Raw genomic sequence first — 20,902 nt, 5'->3', positions numbered from 1 at the left:
AAAGCACTGAGAAAGGTTCCTGGCACATGACAAGTGCACAGCAATCTTAAACCGTAATTGTACTTAGAAAGATCCTTTTGCCATAAATCTTCATAAATCTCATGGAGCTTACATTCTAGTGGAGTTTTCACTTTAAACCATTATTTTTTAAACTTATTTTTCAATTATTATTCCCCCATGGAAAAAAATTTACTTCTATAAGAATTTTTTTGAGACAGAGTTTCTCTGTTGTCTCACAGGGTTGAGTGCAATGGCACACAGTCTTGGCTCACTGCAACCTCCGCCACCTGAGTTTAAGTGATTCTCCTGCCTCAGCCTCCCCAGTAGCTAGGATTACAGGCGTGCATCACCATGCCCAGCTAATTTTTGTATTTTTAGTAGAGATGGGATTTTACCATGTTGACAAGGCTGGTCTCGAACTTTGACCTCAGGTGATCCACCCACCTCGGCCTCCCAAAGTGCTAGGATTACAGGAGTGTGCCACGGTGCCAGGCCAAGAAAAATTAAATACAGAGCTTCCCAAAGTGCTGGGATTAGAGCTGTGAGCCACTGTGCCTGGCCTTAAATACCTTTTTCTTAGGGGAGAGAAAAGTGATGAATGTAGGCAATTTTAGAGGAAGAGTAAATGATTTTTAGGGAAGATGAATGGGCCCAAAGAACAGAGGGTAGGAACAAAGTTCCTCTGGACTCTGGATGTGTTATCAGCTGTAGTCTTATTCCTGGGTTTTGCTTCAATTTCCCTGACATTGATGAGATATCTGGGGGAGATTCACAACAACAGAAGGTCTTCTGGAGGATCTGGCCTTTAGCTAGATAGGGGAGCTTCAGAGAAGGCCCTTCCCTGCCTATGCTCCTCCACAGGTGCTCTCAATTTGAAGTCCAAAGCAGCCTATTTGAGGGTATTGTTTTCTGAGTCCTAACAACCTCAAAATATGCCTTCCTCCTTAAGCAAAAACCACTCATTCTTTCCTTCTCTAGGAGAGACGACTGGTAGTACATACTCCTGCAAATGTATCCTTTGGTAGAGGTGACTCTTAGTATATGAGCTCGTGTCCCAGTTCACCTAAAACAAATCTTGGTTCATTCCTGTTGTTCAGCAGCCTGTCTGAAGGATCTTGGACTTACTCTTTTGTTTTAAATGAAGGATAATTTAAGAATTGCATTACAGTTAGAGAGGACATGGGGATGAATACACCAACCCATTAATGAAATTGAGATACTGAACAGTAAATGGCTTGTATGGGTCCTACAGACCCAAAAGGGAAGGAGATACCTGAAGCGACCCGGGAAAAATCCAAGTAATAACAGAAATAATACACTTGATTGAAAAAAGATACTATGAACTCTTGCTGAGATGTTTAATTTTCTCTTCAATTCCTCTCTCCCACCCCTCCAATTTAGAATATTTCTTCGGAAACAAGACTCCAGAACTAAGGTAAGCTTGAAAGTATTTCTATCAATACCTCCTGAGGTTCCCACCCTGGTAAAATAAAAATAGAGTTCTGTCTCTCTCCTAAACTCTCCATTGTATACGTTGGATCCTGACAGTCTACTTTAATGAGCACTTCTATTATTTACACCTTCCAGTGGTATTTGTAGCTTTATGTATCTCCCTGGAGTTGTGGCAGAGCCGGTGCAGAGGGAGCACTTCAGTCCTAACCAAGCCCCATAAGGCAAGATAACTGAACTGCAAGATTTGTTTGATGGAACTAAACATTGAATGAGTTGCTTTAATGTGCTCTTTTATTTCACTCAATTCTTTGTCTTACTGTTTATTGACTATTATATTCCAAGGAGATGAATAAACAGACAGAAAACATGTAAGCAAATAAACACAGTTCTTTTACATACTTACAGACAAACACTCTGGGGACTATAGAACAAGATATGGGTCTGTTTGAGTGGATGCCAAGAAAGTAGGAAACTTGGAGGAAGATAATTCCTGGCTGGAGGGGCAGGGAGTGCAAAGGCACTGAGGTAGGGCAGGTGCCTCCAGTTTTCCACGGCTCCCATCATTCCCTGCTGCCCCCTATCCAGCTTGCTCCACTGGTCTATATTAGCTGTCTAGCCTTGAAGACACCTGAAATTTGCCTTTAAAGACCTTTCAGTCTTCTCTGCTTCCCAGTTACATTTTTTATTTCTTTGTTTGTTCGTTTTTTGAGATGGAGTTTCACTCTTGTCACCCAGGCTAGAGTGCAATTGTGCAATCTCCCAGCTCACTGTGACTTCTGCCTCCTGGGTTCAAGCAATTCTCCAGCCTCAGCCTCCCAAGTAGCTGGGATTATAGGCACCTGCCATCACACCTGGCTAATTTTTGTATTTTTAGTAGAGATGGAGTTTTGCCATGTTGGTCAGGCTGGTCTTGAACTCCTGACCTCAGGTAATCTGCCCATCTCGGCCTCCATAAGTGCTGGGATTATAGGCATGAGCCCATTCGCCCGGCCTCAGTTTCAATTTAAATCCCCTTTACTGCACCGATGTCCCAAGGCCATCTACTCCATTGCCTGTAATGGTAGGAGACAACTACCTAGTTCTAAAGCCAACCGGCCTGCTTCGTTTAGTTCAGGTTGAGTTTTAAGCAAGCACTTTCTCTGATTCAGAATCTATGCCTCTTACTTAGGCTACCATCTGTTAAGCCTAGTTCTCCTTCATTGGATGCTTGTAGTTAATTAACTGAGCCAATCCAGAGAACCTGTCTGAACAGTGCCCAGCACATTGTAAGTACTCAATACACATTGACTTTTTTTTTTTTTGAGATGGAGTTTCGCTCTTGTTACCCAGGCTGGAGTGCAATGGCGCAATCTCGGCTCACCGCAACCTCCGCCCCCTGGGTTCAGGCAATTCTCCTGCCTCAGCCTCCCGAGTAGCTGGGATTACAGGCACGTGCCACTGTGCCCAGCTAATTTTTTGTAATTTTTAGTAGAGACGGGGTTTCACCATGTTGACCAGGATGGTCTCAATCTGTTGACCTCGTGATCCACCCGCCTCGGCCTCCCAAAGTGCTGGGATTACAGGCTTGAGCCACCGCGCCCGGCCTACACATTGACTTTTATTATTGCAATCAAACCCTTTACAGCAATCAACTGTGAGAGAGGCACTATTCTCATTTTACAGATTGGAAAACAGTTTCAGAAATGTTGAGTGACATCTAAGGTCACATTCCATAGCATATAAAGGACTCAATCTCAGGAATCCATGCGCACAAATATTTCTGGAATGAAAGAGAAATGTGTAAAGTATATTAAAAACAAAAAACCACACTAACGAATGATGGGAACTTCCTTATGACTCTATCTTTTTGGCAGTTATGTCACACTGAGTCATTTGAGCTCACTGACACTTAAACTAAGTGTCTTCACACATGTATGACTGACCTGTTCAGGGACCATAAAGGTGTTTTGTTTCTCATAGTTCTTTAAATGTGTGGACATGTTTTTCATCTGCAGCTGAATGAAGACAAGTTCCATACTCTGGGGGCAGCCTTTGATAACAAATAGTCGCTATGTACAAATATCTTAAATAAAAATATCCAGTTACATCAAAATGCTACACGAGTTAAAATTCAGTCCACTTTCTCCCCTCACTTGTATTTCCACTCTTTCTACTGATTTCTTTTTTTGAAACCGAATCTCACTCTGGCCTAGGCTGGAGTGCAGTGGTGTGATCTCAGCTCACTGCAACCTCCACCTCCCAGGTTCAATGGAGTAGCCAGGATTATAGGCACAAGCCACCACACCTGGCTAATTTTAAAAAAAATTGTAGAAACGGGGCCTCACTATGTTGCTCATGCTGGTCTCAAACTCCTGGCCTCAAGTGATCCTCCTGCCATGGCCTCCCAAAGTGCTGGGATTAGAGGCATGAGCCACTGCATCCAGCACAGGAAGACTTGTAACACCACGATCCAGTGTACACTTGGGAAACAGTACTATTTAAGTACATTCAGTGCTTTTCTATTCTGTGTTTATCTTGAATACAGGATGTAGATCGCTAAGTAGATTTAACAACCCTCTTGAAAGGATCACAAGCCACAGTTGGAAAAACACCAGTCATCCAGTTCTTAGCCACATTTGAAAATGCGCATCTTGATTTAGCAACTTAGTTTGAAGTCAGAGCTCTGTATTTTCAGCTTTTCTGTTTTTGTATTCTATTATGTGAGTTTCTGAGAGACCAGTCTGAGTTTTTGAATACTTCTTAGATTGCCTATCTACATGCTTATTAAGCAGACTTTTCTTCAACTTAGTTAATACTGAGAGCCATACTTTTCACAACTCTGGAATGCACTATTCATTTTGTACTTTGTCTGAACGTGGTTCCTAGAGTCTCAAACACCTGATATTGCTTGATCATAAACAAGAGTGCTGCTCATATGTGAGGAGTGGTCTGCTTTTCCCCTTACCCCTGTTATTCTTCAACAACTCTTTCTGCAGTATTTCGTTTAGCAGCCTTCAAATTCAAGCTTTGCAAAATGCAGCTAAAAAGGAAGTCCAAGCAGAAGACAATATCTACATTGAGAATAATCTTTATGGCACGAACTAAGACCCAGTGGTGCTCTTCAGGAGTTTGCATCCATGATTGCAGAAGACAACAGATATCAGTGTATCAGACATCTTTTAGACTCCAAGATGGTAATAACATATCAGACATCTTTTAGACTCCAAGATGGTAATAACATATCAGACATCTTTTAGACTCCAAGACAATGTTTCTGTATCAATTTTATCTGGCATTCCAATATGTCAGGACTGGGTAGACTGACTCTCTAGCTCCAAACTGTGTATAGCCGACCTCATCATTAATGTAGTCCTAATATTTATGCTAAAACTGGCTCAATCCTTCTGATCATTGTGGAGTTCTCTCTCAAACATGAACACCTTAGAATTGTATGTTCTCCTTAGACCCCATAAATCTTGTATCCATCAAAGAGATTAGTTACTGGAAACAAAGCGAATGGACCTCTCTCGGCCATCAGAGCCGTCCAGAAGAGGGAAATCTATCTTACAGATCAGCAAATTCAATGTGAGACTTCATTTGGAAGCATTGTATGATTGTCTCTTGTTTCTGTATTACAGTTTCAAAAATTGCATTGCCTATGTTTTCCAAAGGTTTCAGATTATGGGGTACGTGGGTTTTTATCTCCTCTATGGGGAAAGAAAGTGAGTCTAATTCACTATAACAGGTATAGGTCTTTTCTCATGACTCTGGAAATGTGATGCATTAAGTACTGGATCGCTGAACTGGGGTATCTATTTTACCAGTTAAAAGAGGCTATAATAGTATGAAAATAATTTGCCAGGTGATTCAACACATTTATCCTTTTTTTTTTTTAAGATGGAGTTTCACAGTTTCACTCTTGTTGCCCAGGCTGGAGTGCAATGGCACCATCTTGGCTCATGCAACTTCCACCTCCTGGGTTTCAAGCAATTCTTCTGCCTTAGCCTCACAATTACCTGGGATTACAGGTACCCACCACCACACCTGGCTAATTTAAAAAAAATTTTTTTTTTTAGTTGCACTGGGGTTTCACCATGTTAGCCAGGCTGATCTTGAACTCTTGACCTCAGGTGATCCACTGGCCTCGGCCTCCCAAAATGCTGGGATTGCAGGCATGAGCCACCATGCCCTGCCCATTTATGCAATTTTTTACTACGTCTGTGTCATGGTGCTAAGCATTTAAACAACTATCAGGCTTTCTGAACAAATTTTTAGAACCAAGAAGGTCAGCAATAAAAGCAAAAAAAGGTTGGGGTAGGCAAAAGGCTGCCTTTTCTGCCTTAGAAGTTATATTACAGGTATAATAATGTTTGAAACTCATTAGTTTTGACCCAAATTCTAAATTGTCTCCAAGCCACTTTTACATTTAAAATTGTTCTGGAGGCTAGCGCCATGGCTCATGCCTGCAATCCCAGCGCTTTGGGAAGCCAAGATGGGCAGATAGCTTGAGCCCAGAAGTTTGAGACCAGCCTGGGCAACATGGCAAGAGCCCATCTGTATTAAGAAAAAAAATTAGAACTAAAATGAAAGATAAAATTGTTTTGGAAAGACAAAGCATTTTCTCATATATAATCAATTCCTGTATTTAAAAAAAATAATTCAGTTAAGCTTATTGTAAGGCTATCTTCAGTCACCAGTATAACTGTTCAGATGTATAGATTTGCCAGGGCTAGATTTATCAGAAAAGAAACACTTTGACATGAACAGTTAGGGCTGGGTATTAATTTCAATTTCAGTTTGAGTAAACTCTGAAATAATTCATGCTTGGGGTCCAGAGCTACTCATATCATAGTAGTCTAGGACAACAGGATGCTTGCTTTCAAAGGAAAAATATTTTTTTCTTTTTCTTTTGAGACAGAGATTTTCTCTTGTCACCCAGGCTGGAGTGCAATGGCACAATCTTGGCTCACTGCAACCTCCACCTCCTGGGTTCAAGTGATTCTCCTGCCTGAGCCTCCTGAGTAGCTGGGATTACAGATGCCTGCCACCATGTCCCAGCTAATTTTTATGTTTTTAGTAGAGACAGGGTTTCATCATATTGGCCAGGCTGATCTTGAACTCCTGACTTCAGGTGAGCCATCTGCCTTGGCCTCCCAAAAGTGCTGGGATTACAGGCGTGAGCCACTGTGCCTGGCCAGGGGCAACATTTTTAACACTTTTCAGAGTTCTAGGTCCTTTGAAGGAAAATTCTGTGGGCAGGTAAGATTGTGAAACGTGGTATTTCAGTCTTCCCAAATGTGGCTGGCCTAATCTGGTAAAACATTTTTTTAAAGAAACTATAGTGTCTTTTTTTCTTAAATTTGAGGCAACATGCACAAAACTGGAGATTTGAAATTAAAGCCAAGATTTGTAGCTTCTCCGGAAAGACCTGGCAAGATTGGACTGCGTTGCTATTTGACCAGGACGCCACTAGATGGGGTTGCATCCTTGAATCATCAAGTCGTTAGTTGCCTTCATGCTCACTTTTGTTACCTGCCTGGCACCTGTGGGGCTTTTAAATTTATCGTACCTGCTCTATTCTCTGGATCCTTCCCGGGCATGTATGATGCATGATGAAGACTATAGGAATCTGGTTAGCTTTGCTTAATGCAACATTTCCAAAACTTGTTTGAATGTATGAGTATAGTGACTAGTAGCATTCTGTGAAGTACAATGCATAGGGGCTTAGGAGTTTAGGGTAATATCCAGAATTAGGCACAGGACTTGAGCCTAACCCTAACTCTTAGCAGTTACACTGGATGACATTAGAGCAAATGGTTCTTTACTACATCTACAGTTTCTTCATCTGTTCGAGGTAATCATTTCCATATCAGCTATGGTGTACAGTGGTAATTCCAATGAAATGTTACATGTGAGAAGTCTTTGAAGTGTAGAAAACACTACAGATACTGAAGCAGTTTGGAGAGTTAAAAAACACTACACAAATGTAGCTTAGCAAATATATATTTTTTCTTTTGAGACAGAGTCTATCTCTGTCGTCCAGGCTGGAGGGTAGTGTCACAATCTTGGCTCACTGCAACCTCCGCCTCCTCGCTCAAGTGATTCTCCTGCCTCAGCCTCTAGAGTAGCTGGGATAGCTACCACTCTCACTTAATATTTGCATTTTTAGTAGAGACAGGGTTCCATCATATTGTCCAGGATGATCTTGAATTCCTGACCTCAAGTGATCTGCCTGCCTCGGCCTCCTAAAGTATTGGAATTACAGGTGTGAGCCACCGTGCCTGACCAGGACTTAGTCAATATTTTCTTTCTTTCTTTTTTTTTTTCCAGACAGAGTCTTGCTCTGTTGCCCAGGCTGGAGTGCAGTGGTGAGATCTAGGCTCACCGCAACCTCCGCCTCCCAGGTTTCAAGCGATTTTCCTGCCTCAGCCTCACAAGTAGCTGGGATTGTGTAGTAGACGTGTACCACCACACCCAGATAATTTTTTTGTAGTTTTAGTAGAGATGGGGTTTCACCATGTTGGCCAGGCTGGTGTCGAACTCCTGACCTTGTGATCCACCTGCCTCGGCCTCCCAAAGTGCTGGGATTACAGGCATGAGCCACCACGCCCAGCCAATGGTGTTACATTTATAAGTCTCTTGCTGTATGCTATCTTTTAAAGTAACATTTCTTTTTTGAAACAGTGATACTGGGTAATTTGGCTATCATCATATACTGCAGAAAAAAAATTGCCAGCTGAGAGGGAGAATAGGTAAGAAGAAACAAAGGGGAGGAATTTAGTGAATATGAATTATTTTCCTTTAAGTATATTCATCTTGTAGATCATATTGAGTTTTGTTTTTTTTTCTTTAAGATCGTGTTGAGATTCCATTACCTACAATCAGTCTTGGGATGCTGGAACACTGGTGTAATTAAGACTGTATGCTTAAATTGAGAAATTTTGCACATCTTTATCAAGTAGCAGAGCTAATCATTCACTGATGGCTTTAAAGGTGAAATAATTCTGTGAATACATGAAACTGTGAGGGACTCGGTGGTCATCTAAGTTTCTTTGTATGCATATTCATTAGTAAAAGTTTTGTTTGTTTCTTGAAAACAAAACAACTATGGAACAAGTTTGAAACCGACTCAGCATTTGACTTAGTTTGGGTCAGGCATCTTCAACTTGCTGGGAGCTCCAGTCAAAGTGGGTCACATTTGTGGCAAGTCATGTAAATGTCAGGTGCTCTTCAGGAAACACTCTGAATTTCAGGTTCTAAGGAGCTTAGTAGGGAAGAAATACAAAACCCATCATTTCTGGTACTGATTATTACTAAGAAAAAGAATCTTGTGATACAGACTGGCTTCTCAACTGTGGCATTTGGGGACAGAAATCTCTGTTGTAGGGGCTGTCCTGTGCATTGGAAGGTATTTAGCGTCATCCCTGGCCTCCACCCACCAGATGCCTGTCACATCCTCCAGCAGTGATGACTGACAGTGTCCCCTTTGTAATGTCACCCCTGGTTGAGAACCACTGTGGTAGAGGGTGCTTCGGGGGTGGGTAGGAAGTGGTGTAGCTTTAGCTGGTTGGTGAGTGGCTGTTTCTAGGAAAGAGGTGACATTTAAGTTGAAACCAAGAGAAATATGTAGGTAGCAGCCACATGAAAATCTGGTGGAAGGAAACCAAATGCAAAGGCTGTGGGGCAGCAGGAAGCTTGTGTATTAAAAGAGAGGCAGTTGTGTTCCAAGGATTAAAAAACTAGTGCGTGAGGAGGGATGAAGAGAAGCGAGGCTGAAGAGTTGGGCAAGGTGTCTGGCCAGCTGCTGGATGAAAAGGAATCTATGGGCCAGGCATAGTGGCTCACACCTGTAATCCAGTACTTTAGGAGGAAGACCGGGGATCGCTTAAGCCCAGGATTTCGAGACCAGCCTGGGCAAAAAAGTGAGTCTCCATCTCTATTAAAAATTAAAAAAGAAAAAAAACGGGGGTCTGAACATGTCTGTTTGAAAAAGAGTGCCAGTCTTAGAAAACCACTTTTGCATATTAAAAGCTAAACCTGCTACTCATCACCAAATTATATGTTAACATTCATGAACATGTTTCAGTGACACTATTCTAAGTCAGGTATAGCTCAAGAGTCAGCTTTGTAGGGATGATAGAAGGATATAGGCAGAGGAAGGAGGTGGGAGAAGGGAATCTCTCGGCAGCAAGGGGCTTTCCTCATGGCTGTGAGACACCCCCAGGCCTACCAAGAGGGGTTAGGGAAGAGGCACCAACGTTTAGCTCTAATTGATTTGCATCCAAACTTGCTGCTTTGGGAGGCAGTAGTGGGGTGGTACAGGAGTTGACTATTCAGTCCACAAATGAATTTTTAAAATAGTATTTTGAGGTGTATTTTAAAAAATGTATCAGACTTGTGATTTAATGGATATTGATGAGTAAAATGTTAAAGTTAATTAACATAAATAATTCGAGTGAATAATAGCAAAAAAGCAATGTGAATATGGCAATGTTATATAGATGCCTGAAGTCGGAGAGTCAATAGATGAAATCAGTTGGGAGCTTGTTAAAAGACACACTTCTGGGCCCTATTTCTAGACATTCTACTTTAGCAAGTCAGATGGGATCCGAGAACTTTTTTTTTTTTTTTTTTTGGAGACGGAGTTTCGCTCTTGTTACCCAGGCTGGAGTGCAATGGCGCAATCTCGGCTCACCGCAACCTCCGCCTCCTGGGTTCAGGCAATTCTCCTGCCTCAGCCTCTCGAGTAGCTGGGATTACAGGCATGCGCCACCGTGCCCAGCTAATTTTTTGTATTTTTGGTAGAGACGGGGTTTCACCATGTTGACCGGGATGGTCTCGATTTCTTGACCTAGTGATCCACCCGCCTCGGCCTCCCAAAGTGCTGGGATTACAGGCTTGAGCCACCGCGCCCGGCCCCGAGAACTTTTGTTTAAATGACAGAAGACAACTACGATAAAATATTTTACATTTCAATAAAAGTACTCAGACTTCAAGAAAGAACATGTGGAAATAAGAGCATACCGTCCTTCACTTTGACTTATTTAAGATGTTAATCTCAGGAAATGAACGCAAAATCTTTCTTCCAGGAAACTTTGGGTATTGCACTGCCACTTTTATTTATTTATTTATTTATTTTTTGAGCTGGAGTTTTGCTCTTCTTGCCCAGGCTGGAGTGCAATGGCGTAATGTTGACTCACCACAACCTCTGTCTCCTGGGTTCAAGCCATTCTCCTGTCTCAGCCTCCCAAGTAGCTGGGATTATAGGCGCCCACCACCATGCTTGGCTAATTTTTGTATTTTTAGTAGAGATGGGATTTCACCATGTTGGCCAGGCTAGTCTTGAACTCTTGACATCAGGTGACCCACCTGCCTTGCCCTCCCAAAGTGCTGGTTACAGGCGAGTGCCACTGCACCTGGCCTTGAACTGGCCTGTATTTCTGAGGCTAAATAAAACTACTTGGAGTCTGGCTGGGTGCAGTGGCACCCGGCCAGGCTTGGTGGCTCATGCCTGTAATCCCAGCACTTTGGGAGGCCAAGAGGGGCAGATCCCCTGAGGTCGGGAGTTCGAGACCAGTCTGACCAACATGGAGAAACCCTGTCTCTACAAAAATCACAAAAATTAGCCGGGCAAGATGGTGCATTCCTGTAATCCCAGCTACTCAAGAGGCTGAGGCAGGAGAATTGCTTGAACCTGGGGGCAGAGTTTGCAGTTAGCTGAGATCACGCCCTTGCACTCCAGCCTAGGCAACAAGAGCGAAACTCCATCTCAAGAAAAAAAATTTACTTGGAGTCTCCACAATATAGAAAGACTGAAAAAATGTAGGGTAAGCTTATTGACGCTTCGGTTTTCATGGTCTAGTTTGTAGAGAAATGTTTCTTACAGGTTTTTAGTGCTGTCTAGAAGGAAAGGAATGACAATTAGTCATTTGATCTCTCTCTGATTAAGGTTTTCCTTTTTTCCTTTGTCATTGATTTCCTTTGTTTCTTTTTCTTTGAGACAGGGTCTTGCTTTGTCACCCAGGCTGGAGTGCAGTGGTGCGATCACAGCTCACTGCAGCCTTGAACTCCTGGGCTCAAGCGATCTTCCCGCCTCAGCCTCCTGAGTAGCTAGGACCACAGGTCTGCGCCACCTTGCCCAGCTAATTTTTGTGATTTTTGTAGAGACATAGTTTCACCATGTTGCCCAGGCTGGTCTCAAACTCCTGGGCTCAAGCAATCTGCCCACCTCAGCCTCCCAAAGTGCTGAGATTGCAGGCATGAGCCACCGCACCTGGTCCTTTTCCTTAATTGTAAACAGTTTTGGAGGATCTCAGGAGTCATATCCTCTTAAAGCCACCATGCCTGACTAATTATTTTATTTTATTTTAAGCAGAGAGGAAGTCTCGACATGTTGTCAGGCTGGAGTGCAGTGGTGTGATCATGGCTAACCCTAACCTCAGCCTCAAACTCTTGAGCTCAAGCTGTCCTCCTACCTCAGCCTCCTGGGTAGCTGGGACTATAGGCATGTGCCACCATGAGTGGCTATTTTTGTATTTTTTTGTAGAGATGGAGTCTCCCTGTGTTCTCTCAAAACTTTATTTCTACTTTGACTATTGATCACATTAGATTTTCTGAGGATGTATACCCAAAGCCTATTACTCTACCCACTGCAAAAGTAACGATAGCCAACCAGAAGACAAGAGGGTACCCTTGGTGGCCTCGATGCAGAATGTGAGCACCGTGCACAGGGGCTGAGGGAGAATCAGTCTGTAACTCAGAACTCCTGGGACTCTACTTGTCATATTCCCTTGGGGATTCTCATGGGCACTAAGGATCTTTCCAACTCTTACTTGGAGCCTCAGGTGGCTACTTGTCCCTTACCCCAGTCACTCCTGAGTCCTTCTTCTGTAGGGCCACCAGCATAAGCTCAGAACCAAGATCTTAGCTTTTCACAAAAATGGAAATCCTGCAACTACTCCTATTTGGTAAAATTCTGAACTCCAGCCAGCCCTCTGCTGCCTATCCCCAATTTGCCTGCTTCATGGAGTCCCTTTCTTTTGTGCTCCAAAGGCTATAAATGCCTCAGATACCCACTGCCTACTCCATGGGTCATCCCACCTTTCAGGAATGCTTGTCCCCTGTTTCTCCACCAGGCATGTCATTCCTCAAAGTTCTGCTCTAGCCTCACTGCTTCGGCCCTTCTGGTCCTAATCCTCCTGGACAGAATTAATCTCCTCTTCTGAATGCTTCTGGGCAGCCCTTTTTAGTCACTCAATAAACATGGGAAAATAGAGTACCTCCCACAGTCTAGGCATGTTGCTAGTACCTAGCTGAGATTATCCTACATGAGGCCAGAGTTCCTCCCAGCCTGTGGGGCACCTTAGGATGAATTACAAAGAGGCCTCCCTCTTCTTTCTGGCTGACACAGCCTTGAGTCAGGACAGACTTATCAAAAGGAGTGTGACCTAGGATTTTTGTGCTGTGCAAACTAAAACCATAAATGGTGATCCTATAACTTTGTCTCTCTTATTAGAGATATTTAGGTTGATGGTGTTTTTTTTTTTACTCAACACTTTGAGGGAAGTGTCTGTATTTTCTCAGCACCTAGCTTATACTTAGGTGCTCATATCTATCTATTAAAATTAGTGAATAAATTCGTAGAGCCAGGCATGGTGGCACACCCCTATAACCCCAGCACTTTGGGAGGCTGAGGGGGGCAGATCACCTGAGGTCAGGAGTTCAAGACCAGCATGACCAACGTGGTGAAACCCCATCTCTACTAAAAATACAAAAATTAGCCAGGTGTGGTGGTACACACCTGTAATCCCAGCTAGTCTTGGAAGGCTGAGGCAGAAGAATTGCTTGATCCTGGGAGGCTGAGGTTGCGGTGGGCCGAGATTGTGCAAGTGCATTACAGCTTGGGCAACAGAGTGAGACTCTGTCTCAAAAAAATAAATAAATAAAATGAATTGATAGGAGAATGTTTCTTAGAACCTTCCTGTGTACTCTAGAGATGGGATAGAGCAGGAAAGAGTGTCTTTAAAACTCTTTTCAAGTCTATTTATATTACTGGCTAGAGTCGGTGGGAATGTCAATGACTCTGAGATCAGTAATTTGCAACATTAGCTGCATATTAGAATCATCTAGGAAGGTTGGGAAACCACCCATGCCTAGATCAATTAAATCAGAATTTCAGGAGGTGGGTCACAGATACTATGCTTTTTTCAGTCTCCCCAGATTTTTTGTTTTTTTTTTTGAGACAGTTTCTCACTGTGTTCTCCAGGCTGGAGAGCAGTGGTGTGATCAAGGCTCACTATAGCTTCAAACTCCTGGGATCAAGTGATCCTCCTGTCTCTGCCTCTGAGTAGCTAGGACTACAGGCTTTCCACCATGCCTGAGTAATTTTTTTGTTTTTTTATTTGTAGAGACTGGTCTCATTATGTTGCCCAGGCTGTTCTTGAACTCCTGGGCGCAAGAGATTCTCCCATCTCAGCTTCCCGAAGTGCTGGGATACCAGGCATGAGCCCTGCAACTAGTCTTCCCCAGGTTGCAGAGTGTGGCTGAGATTGAGAACCACTGACCTTGAGAGACTTGGGAAGGGTAGATGACAGCATGTTTTCATGTTGTGTGTGTCGAGTGCTCTGGAAGGACTAAAAGACAGAAAATCAAGCAGGAAAATGTTCACAGTAGGCTAGAGCAGGTGAAAAACCAAGTAGAAAAAAATAGCAAGAGGCTGGTGACCACAGGTGTGTTCTATGTCTAGCACTCATGACAATAGCATGATATTGGTAGCACCCCTGGGAACAAGAAGGCTGAATGCTGCCATGCTTTTGGAAAGCTCCCCAGGAAGCTGGCTCACAGCTATTTAGCTGACTTTGTCCCTTGGCCTCCTAGGAACTAAATGTTTCCCCTACAAACTGGTAAAAATAAACAAAAGAAGAAAGTCCCCTTTGGACTGTGAGGACATGCTCTAGGGTAACCTCTATTTTGTGCTGTGGACAGCTGAGATGGGGCTTGCTTTGCCCGTAAGTCCTTGCACCTGCTTGAGTCTAAAAATATTAAAAAAAAATTTAGGGATGAGGTCTTGCAATATTGCCCAGGCTGGAATGCAGCAGCTATTCACAGGCAGGATATTAGTGCACTGCAGCCTCCTGACCTCAAGCGATCCTCTGCCTCAGCTGCCGGAGTAGCCGGGACTAGAGGTGAGCATCGCTATGGCCAGCTCTAAAAAATACTTTGATGATGACTTAGGCACACATTGCTTAGCAGATTTTAATTGTTAGAAAAGTTTTAGACTAACAGCAAAGTTGAACAGAAAGTACAGTTCCCACATAGTCACCTTCCTCACACAATACACACACATCATGTCGCCCCATTGTCAATATTCCCCACCAGTGTGGCACATTTTTTACAAATGATGAATCAACATTGAGACATCATTATCAATTAAAGTTCATAGTTTCCTTAAGGTTCATGCTTTGTGTTGTACATTCTGTGTGTTTTGATAAATGTATAATGTTTAGTATCATACAAAATGGTTTTGCTGCCATAAAAATCCTGTAGCTCCAGATAGTCATTCCTCCCTCTCCCCAGATCTCTGGAAGTTACTGGTCTGATCTTTTCGCTGTCTTCACAGTTCTATCTTTTTCAGAATGTCATATAGTTGGGGTCATACAGTATGCAACCTTTCAGATTGATTTCTTTCTGTTAACAACACGCATTTAAGATTCCTCCATTTCTTTTTGCAGCTACACAGCTCATTTCTTCTTATTGCTAAATAATATTACATTGTTTGGATGTATCACAACTTGTTTTTTTATTCATTTGCTTTAGTTGCTTCCCAGTTTTGGAAATTATGAATAAAACTGCCATAAACATTCGTGTGCACACATTTTTTTGTATAGACAAAAGTTTTCAATTGATTTAGATAAATATCAAGGAACACAATTATTGCATTGTCTGATAAGAGAATGCTTAGTTTTTTAAGAAACTGACAAACTGTTTTTCTTTCCTTTTTTTCTTTCTTTCTTTTTTTTTTGAATGGAGTCTTGCTCTGTTGTCCAAGCTGGAGTGCAGTGGCACGATCTTGGCTCACTACAAGCTCTGCCTCCCAGGTCCAAGTGATTCTCCTCTCTCAGTCTACTGAGTAGTGGGGATTACAGGTGTGTGCCATCACACACCTGTAATGTGTGCCTGGCTAATTTTTGCATTTTTAGTAGAGATGGGTTTCACCATATTGGCCAGGCTTGTTTCAAACTTCTGACTTTGTGATCTGCCTGCCTCAGCCTCCCAAAGTGCTGGGATTACAGGTGTGAGCCACTGTGCCCAACCAGCCCTGTTTTCAAAGTGGCTGAGCCATTTTGCAATCCCACCAGCAATGATTGAGAGTTCCTATTGTCCCACATCCTTGTCAGCATTTAGTGCTGGATGTTAGCCATTCTAATTGAAATGTAGTGGTATGTCATTGTTGCTTTAATTTGCATTCCTTAATAACATAAGATGTTAGACGTATTTCTTATGCTTATTTTCCAGCTGTATATCTTGAAAAAAATGTTTATTAAGATTTTTGGCCAGCTTTTAATCAGTTGGTTCATTATCTTACTGTTGAGTTTCAAGAGTTCTTTGAATGTTTTATCAAATATGTCCTTTGCAAATACTTTCTCCCAGTCCATAACTTGTCTTTTTACTGATGGTGTCTTTTGCAAAGCAGAAGTTTTAAATTTTAATAAATTCCAACTTGTCACTTTTTTCTTTCATGTCTTTAGTGTTGTATCTAAAATGTCATTGCCAAAACTTATCTAGATATTCTTCTGTTATCTTGTATGAATTTTGTAGTTTGGCATTTTACATTTAAGGCTATGATCCATTTTGACTTAAATTTGTGAAGGGAATAAAGCTTGTGTCTAGGTATACTTTTTAAGTGTGCGGACATCCAATTGTTTCAGCACCATCTGATAAGACTCCATTTGCTCTGTTGTATTACTTTTACTTGTTTGTCAAAGATGAGATGACTATATATGTATAAGTCTGTTTTTGGGTTCTCTATTCTGTTGCACTTATCTCTTTGTCTGTTATTTCACCAATAACACACTGATTCCTGTAGCTCAAAGTTATTGTAGCTCAATTATGGTAAGACTTAAAGTTAGGTGGTGTCAGTCCTCTGACTTTGTTCTAATCTTCCAATATTGTATTGGCTTCTCTGAGTCTTTTGGTTTGCTATATGAGCTGTAGAATTGATGTGTCAATTTTCACAAAAACAACTTGCTAGGACTTGGATTGGAATCTATATATCAAGTTGTGCAGAACTGACAGCAATATTGACTTTTCCTATCCATGAACATGGTATACCTTTTTATTTAGTTCTTTGATTTATTTAATCAGTTTTTAAAAGTTTTCTTCATACAGCTCTTGCATATATTTTGTTAGATTTGTACCTATTTTATTCTTTTGGTGTTAGTATATTATGTTCTTAATTTTAAAATCTAGTTTTTAATTTCTGGCATATAGGAAAACAATAGACTTTAGATATTAACCTAATATCCTGAACCTTGATGTTATTGCTTATTGATTCCAGGAGTTTTTTCTTTTGTCAGTTCTTTGTTTTCTATAGACAATCATATCACATGTGAACAAACAGCTTTATTGCTTCCTTTGTAATCTGTATACTTTTTACTTGCTTTCCTTGTCTTACTGTATCAGCTAGGACTTTCAGTATGATGTGGAAAAAAAGTAGTGGGAGGGAATATCCTTGCCTTCTTCCTGATCTTAGTGAAAAAGCATCTAGTTTTTTACCATTACATATGGTATTAGTTGCAGGTCTTTTGCAGATTTAAAAAGTCAAAATACAAAAATTAGCTGGGTGTAGTGGCACATGCCTATAATCCCAGCTACTAGGGAGGATAAGGCAGGAGAATTGTTTGGACCCACGAGGTGGAGGTTGCAGTGAGCCAAGATGGTGTCACTGCACTCCAGCCTGGGCAATGGAGTGAGACTCTATCTCAAAAAAAAAAAAAAAAAAAAATCAAGATGAACCTATGATTTAAGGAAGCTTTGCCCCTCCCTCCCCAAAAAAGGAAATCAAGATAAAAATGTTCCCCTCTACAGAATCACACTTTTTTTAAAAAGAGTTTTTTGTTTTTTGAGTCAAAGTCTTGCCCTGTCATCCAGAATGGAGTGCAGTGGTATGATCTTGGCTCAGTGCAACCCCTGCTTACTGGGTTCAAGTGATTCTCCTGCCTCAGCTTCTTGAGTAGCTGGTATTACAGGCACAAGCCACCACACCCTTTTTTTTTTTAATTTTAGTCGCAGGGGTGGTTGCTATGCTGGCCAGGTTGGTTTTGAACTCCTGGCCTCAAGCAATCTACCCACCTCAGCCTCCCAAAGTGCTACTGCACCCAGTCAGATTCATACTTTTTTTACTTTGTTTAGTTTTCCATAGATTCAAACTTTTTTTTTTTTTGGAGACTGGGTCTTGCTCTGTTGCCCAGGCTGGAGTGCAGTGACATGATCACAGCTCACTGTGGCATCCACCTCCCAGACTCAAGTGATCCTTTCACTTCAGCCTCCCAGCTGTAGTCCCAGCTGGGGCTACAGGTGTGAACCACCACACCAGGCTCATTATTGCATTTTTTTCTGTAGAGATGGGGTTTCATCATGATGCCCAGGTGATCTTGAACACTTGTCACCCATATAGGAGTGCGATGGTGTGATCTTGGCTCACTGCAACCTTCACCTCCTGGGTTCCAGTGATTCTCCTGTCTCAGCCTCTGGAGTCACTGGGATTACAGGCGCCCACCACCACGTCTGGCTAATTTTTGTATTTTTAGTAGAGACGGGATTTCAACATGTTGGCCAGGTTGGTTTTGAACTACTGACCTCAGATGACTGGCCTTCCAAAGTGCTGGGATTGCAGGCCTGAGCCACTGCTTCCACCCACAAACATTTTAAGAAAAAAAATTACATTAATTTTTCTTTTTTCTTTTCTTTCTTTCTTTTTTTTTTTTAGACAGAGTTTTGCTCTGTCACCCAGGTTGGAGTGCAGTGGTGCCATCTTGGATTATTGCAACCTTGCCTCCCAGGTTCAAGTGATTCTCTTGCCTCAGCCTCCTGAGTAACTGGGATTGCAGGTGCCTGCCATCACAGCTGGCTAATTTTTGTACTTTTAGTAGAGGCAGAGTTTCACCATGTTGGCCAGGTTGGTCTTGAACTCCTGACCTCGGGTGATTTGCCTGACTTGGCCTCCCAAAGTGATAGGGTTATTGGTGTGAGCCACCATGCCCGGCCTACATTAGTTTTTCTAACTGCCACCCCCTCCATTTATTGATATTTCATTCAAAATTTAACAAGCCTTTATTATGCACTTGCCATGCAAGGCATTTGTAAGACTTTATGTAGAAGAAAACATAAGTGTAAATTTTCAATACCTTGGATTAGGAAATGGTTCTTAGCTATGACACCAAAGAATGAGCAACCAAAGAAGAAACAGGTAAGCTTACTTTATCAAAATATAAACCTTTTAAAAATTATTATTATTATTACTTTCTTTTTAGAGACAGGGTCTTATGTTGTACAGGCTGGTCCTGGGCTCAAGGGATTCTCCTGCCTTGGCCTCCCAAAATGCTAGGATTATGGGCCTGAGCCAACATGCTAAGTAAAAATAATTTAAAATAATTTTTAAATCAGCTACATTTAAGATTCATCAGATGTAAACCTTTTGTGCATCAAAGGACATCATCACAAAAGTGAAAAGACAACCCAAATAATGGAACAAAATACTTGCAAATCATATATCTGATAGGAGTTTATTATCTCAAATATATAAAGAACACTTGCCAGGCACAGTGGCTCATGCTTGTAATCCTAGCACTTTGGAAAGCTGAAGTGGGAGGATTGCTTGAGCACAGGAGTTTGAGGCCAGCCTGGGCTATATAGGGAGATCTCATCTTGCATGGGGCCTCTGGCCCCTTTCTTTTGGCCAATTCTCTTTCAGAAAGAGAGTATTTACCCAATGCCTGTTCCATGTTGTTTATTGTTCCACATTGTAACTTGTTTTTGATCTTACAGGTTTATAGGTGGAAGGAACTTGCCTTGAGTCTTAGATGAGTCTTTGGACTTTGGACTTGGGGCTTTTGAGTTAATGCTGCATTGAGTTAAGACTTTGGGGGAATATTGGGAAGGTATGATTATATTTTACAATGTGAGAAGGACATGACATTTGGGGGGCTAGGGCAGAATGACATCATTTTGATTTTTGTCCTCTCCAAATCTCATGTTGATATGTGATCCCCAATGTTGGAAGTGGGTCTGTGGGGATTCACTCAGGCTGGTGAGAAAAATTTTAGTTATAGTAGCCACAAACCCTCTTGGAAGGCCTGGGGGGTTTGCATAAGCTCCAGCAATAAATCTGGCTGAAGGCAGCCAGAGTCTCTTTGCAGAAGCCAGAGAGATTAGGACCCAAATACAAAGGAATGTAGAAGTGTTTATCTAGCTAGCTTGTTTATTTATGTGATTCTAAAAGTGACCTTTGATTTGCCATGGGTGCTTAATTGCTTTCTACTCTGGGAAGTCCTCAATGTCAATTACCCTTTAGTGGTGTTGACTCAAGTCTTTGTCAATTAAACTTTACTGAATAAATGCAAGTCTCACTGGCTAGTCAGGCCAGCAGCTGCTATCTGTTTACAGCACTCTCCTTGAGTGCCTGCAAATGGCCCCACCCAGCCCACTTTTACAATGTAAATCTGTGTCTGAGTGAATTGATTCAACCATCGCTGAGTCAGAGTCTGTAGGATAGACCCCTGCACGTCGTGACCCTGATATGGGTCCTTGTGGGAGGTATTTGTATTATGGGGGCAGACCCCTCATGAATGGCTTGGTGCCCTCCCTGTGGTAATAAGTAAATTCTTGCTCTAATAGTAAATGCAAGAGCTGGTTGTTTAAAACAGCCTGGAAGCACTCTTGTTCCTTCTCTTTCCATGTGACATGCCTGCTCTACTTGTGCCTTCTGCCATGAGTAAAATCTTCCTGATGCCTCACCAGAAGCGGAGAAGATGCTGGTGCTATGCTTGTATAGCCTGCAGAATGGTGAGCAAAAATAAACATTTTTTTCTTTAAAAATTACCCAGTCTCAAGTATTCCTTTGTAGCAACACAAAACAAATGAACACATCCTCTACATTTGTTCTTAGCAGCAGTGGTTGGATCCTCTTTTTTATGTCCTTTCATGTTTATGTCCCTCAGGACTCAGTCTACTGCCTGCTTCTTTCTAGGCATCTTCTCCCTACTCACCGGAGATTCCTAAATATCTGTTGCAGTCAGATGTCTCTCCTGAGTTTCAGATTCAGTTGTAAACTGCTAGCTTTACATTTCCACCTGGGTATTTCACAGTCAGCTGCAGCCTTCTGTGCCCAGACCTGAACTTAGCCTCTTTTAGTCCTTCTTCCACAAACATCTTTGAGTCCCAAAACCAGCTGTAGCCTGGATTCTTCCATCTT

At 42.0% G+C, this 20,902-nt stretch overlaps 1 protein-coding gene across 8 annotated transcripts in view; it reads left to right on the top strand.

Moving 5' to 3' along the window:
- The window catches only part of TIMD4 (T cell immunoglobulin and mucin domain containing 4), a 122,638-nt gene that overhangs the window by 28,521 nt on the left and 73,215 nt on the right, over positions 1 to 20,902 (top strand). For all 8 annotated transcript variants that reach the window (XM_078365775.1, XM_078365777.1, XM_078365779.1 and 5 more), the window contains one exon: positions 1,402 to 1,435. The gene's annotated coding sequence lies outside the window, so the exon portion shown is untranslated. The remainder of the gene's footprint in view (positions 1 to 1,401; positions 1,436 to 20,902) is intronic.

Source organism: Callithrix jacchus, chromosome 2 (assembly GCF_049354715.1).
Source record: "Callithrix jacchus isolate 240 chromosome 2, calJac240_pri, whole genome shotgun sequence".
In the NCBI taxonomy this organism is placed as follows: Eukaryota; Metazoa; Chordata; class Mammalia; order Primates; family Cebidae; genus Callithrix; species Callithrix jacchus.
This window is presented reverse-complemented; position numbering and strand designations above follow the sequence as displayed.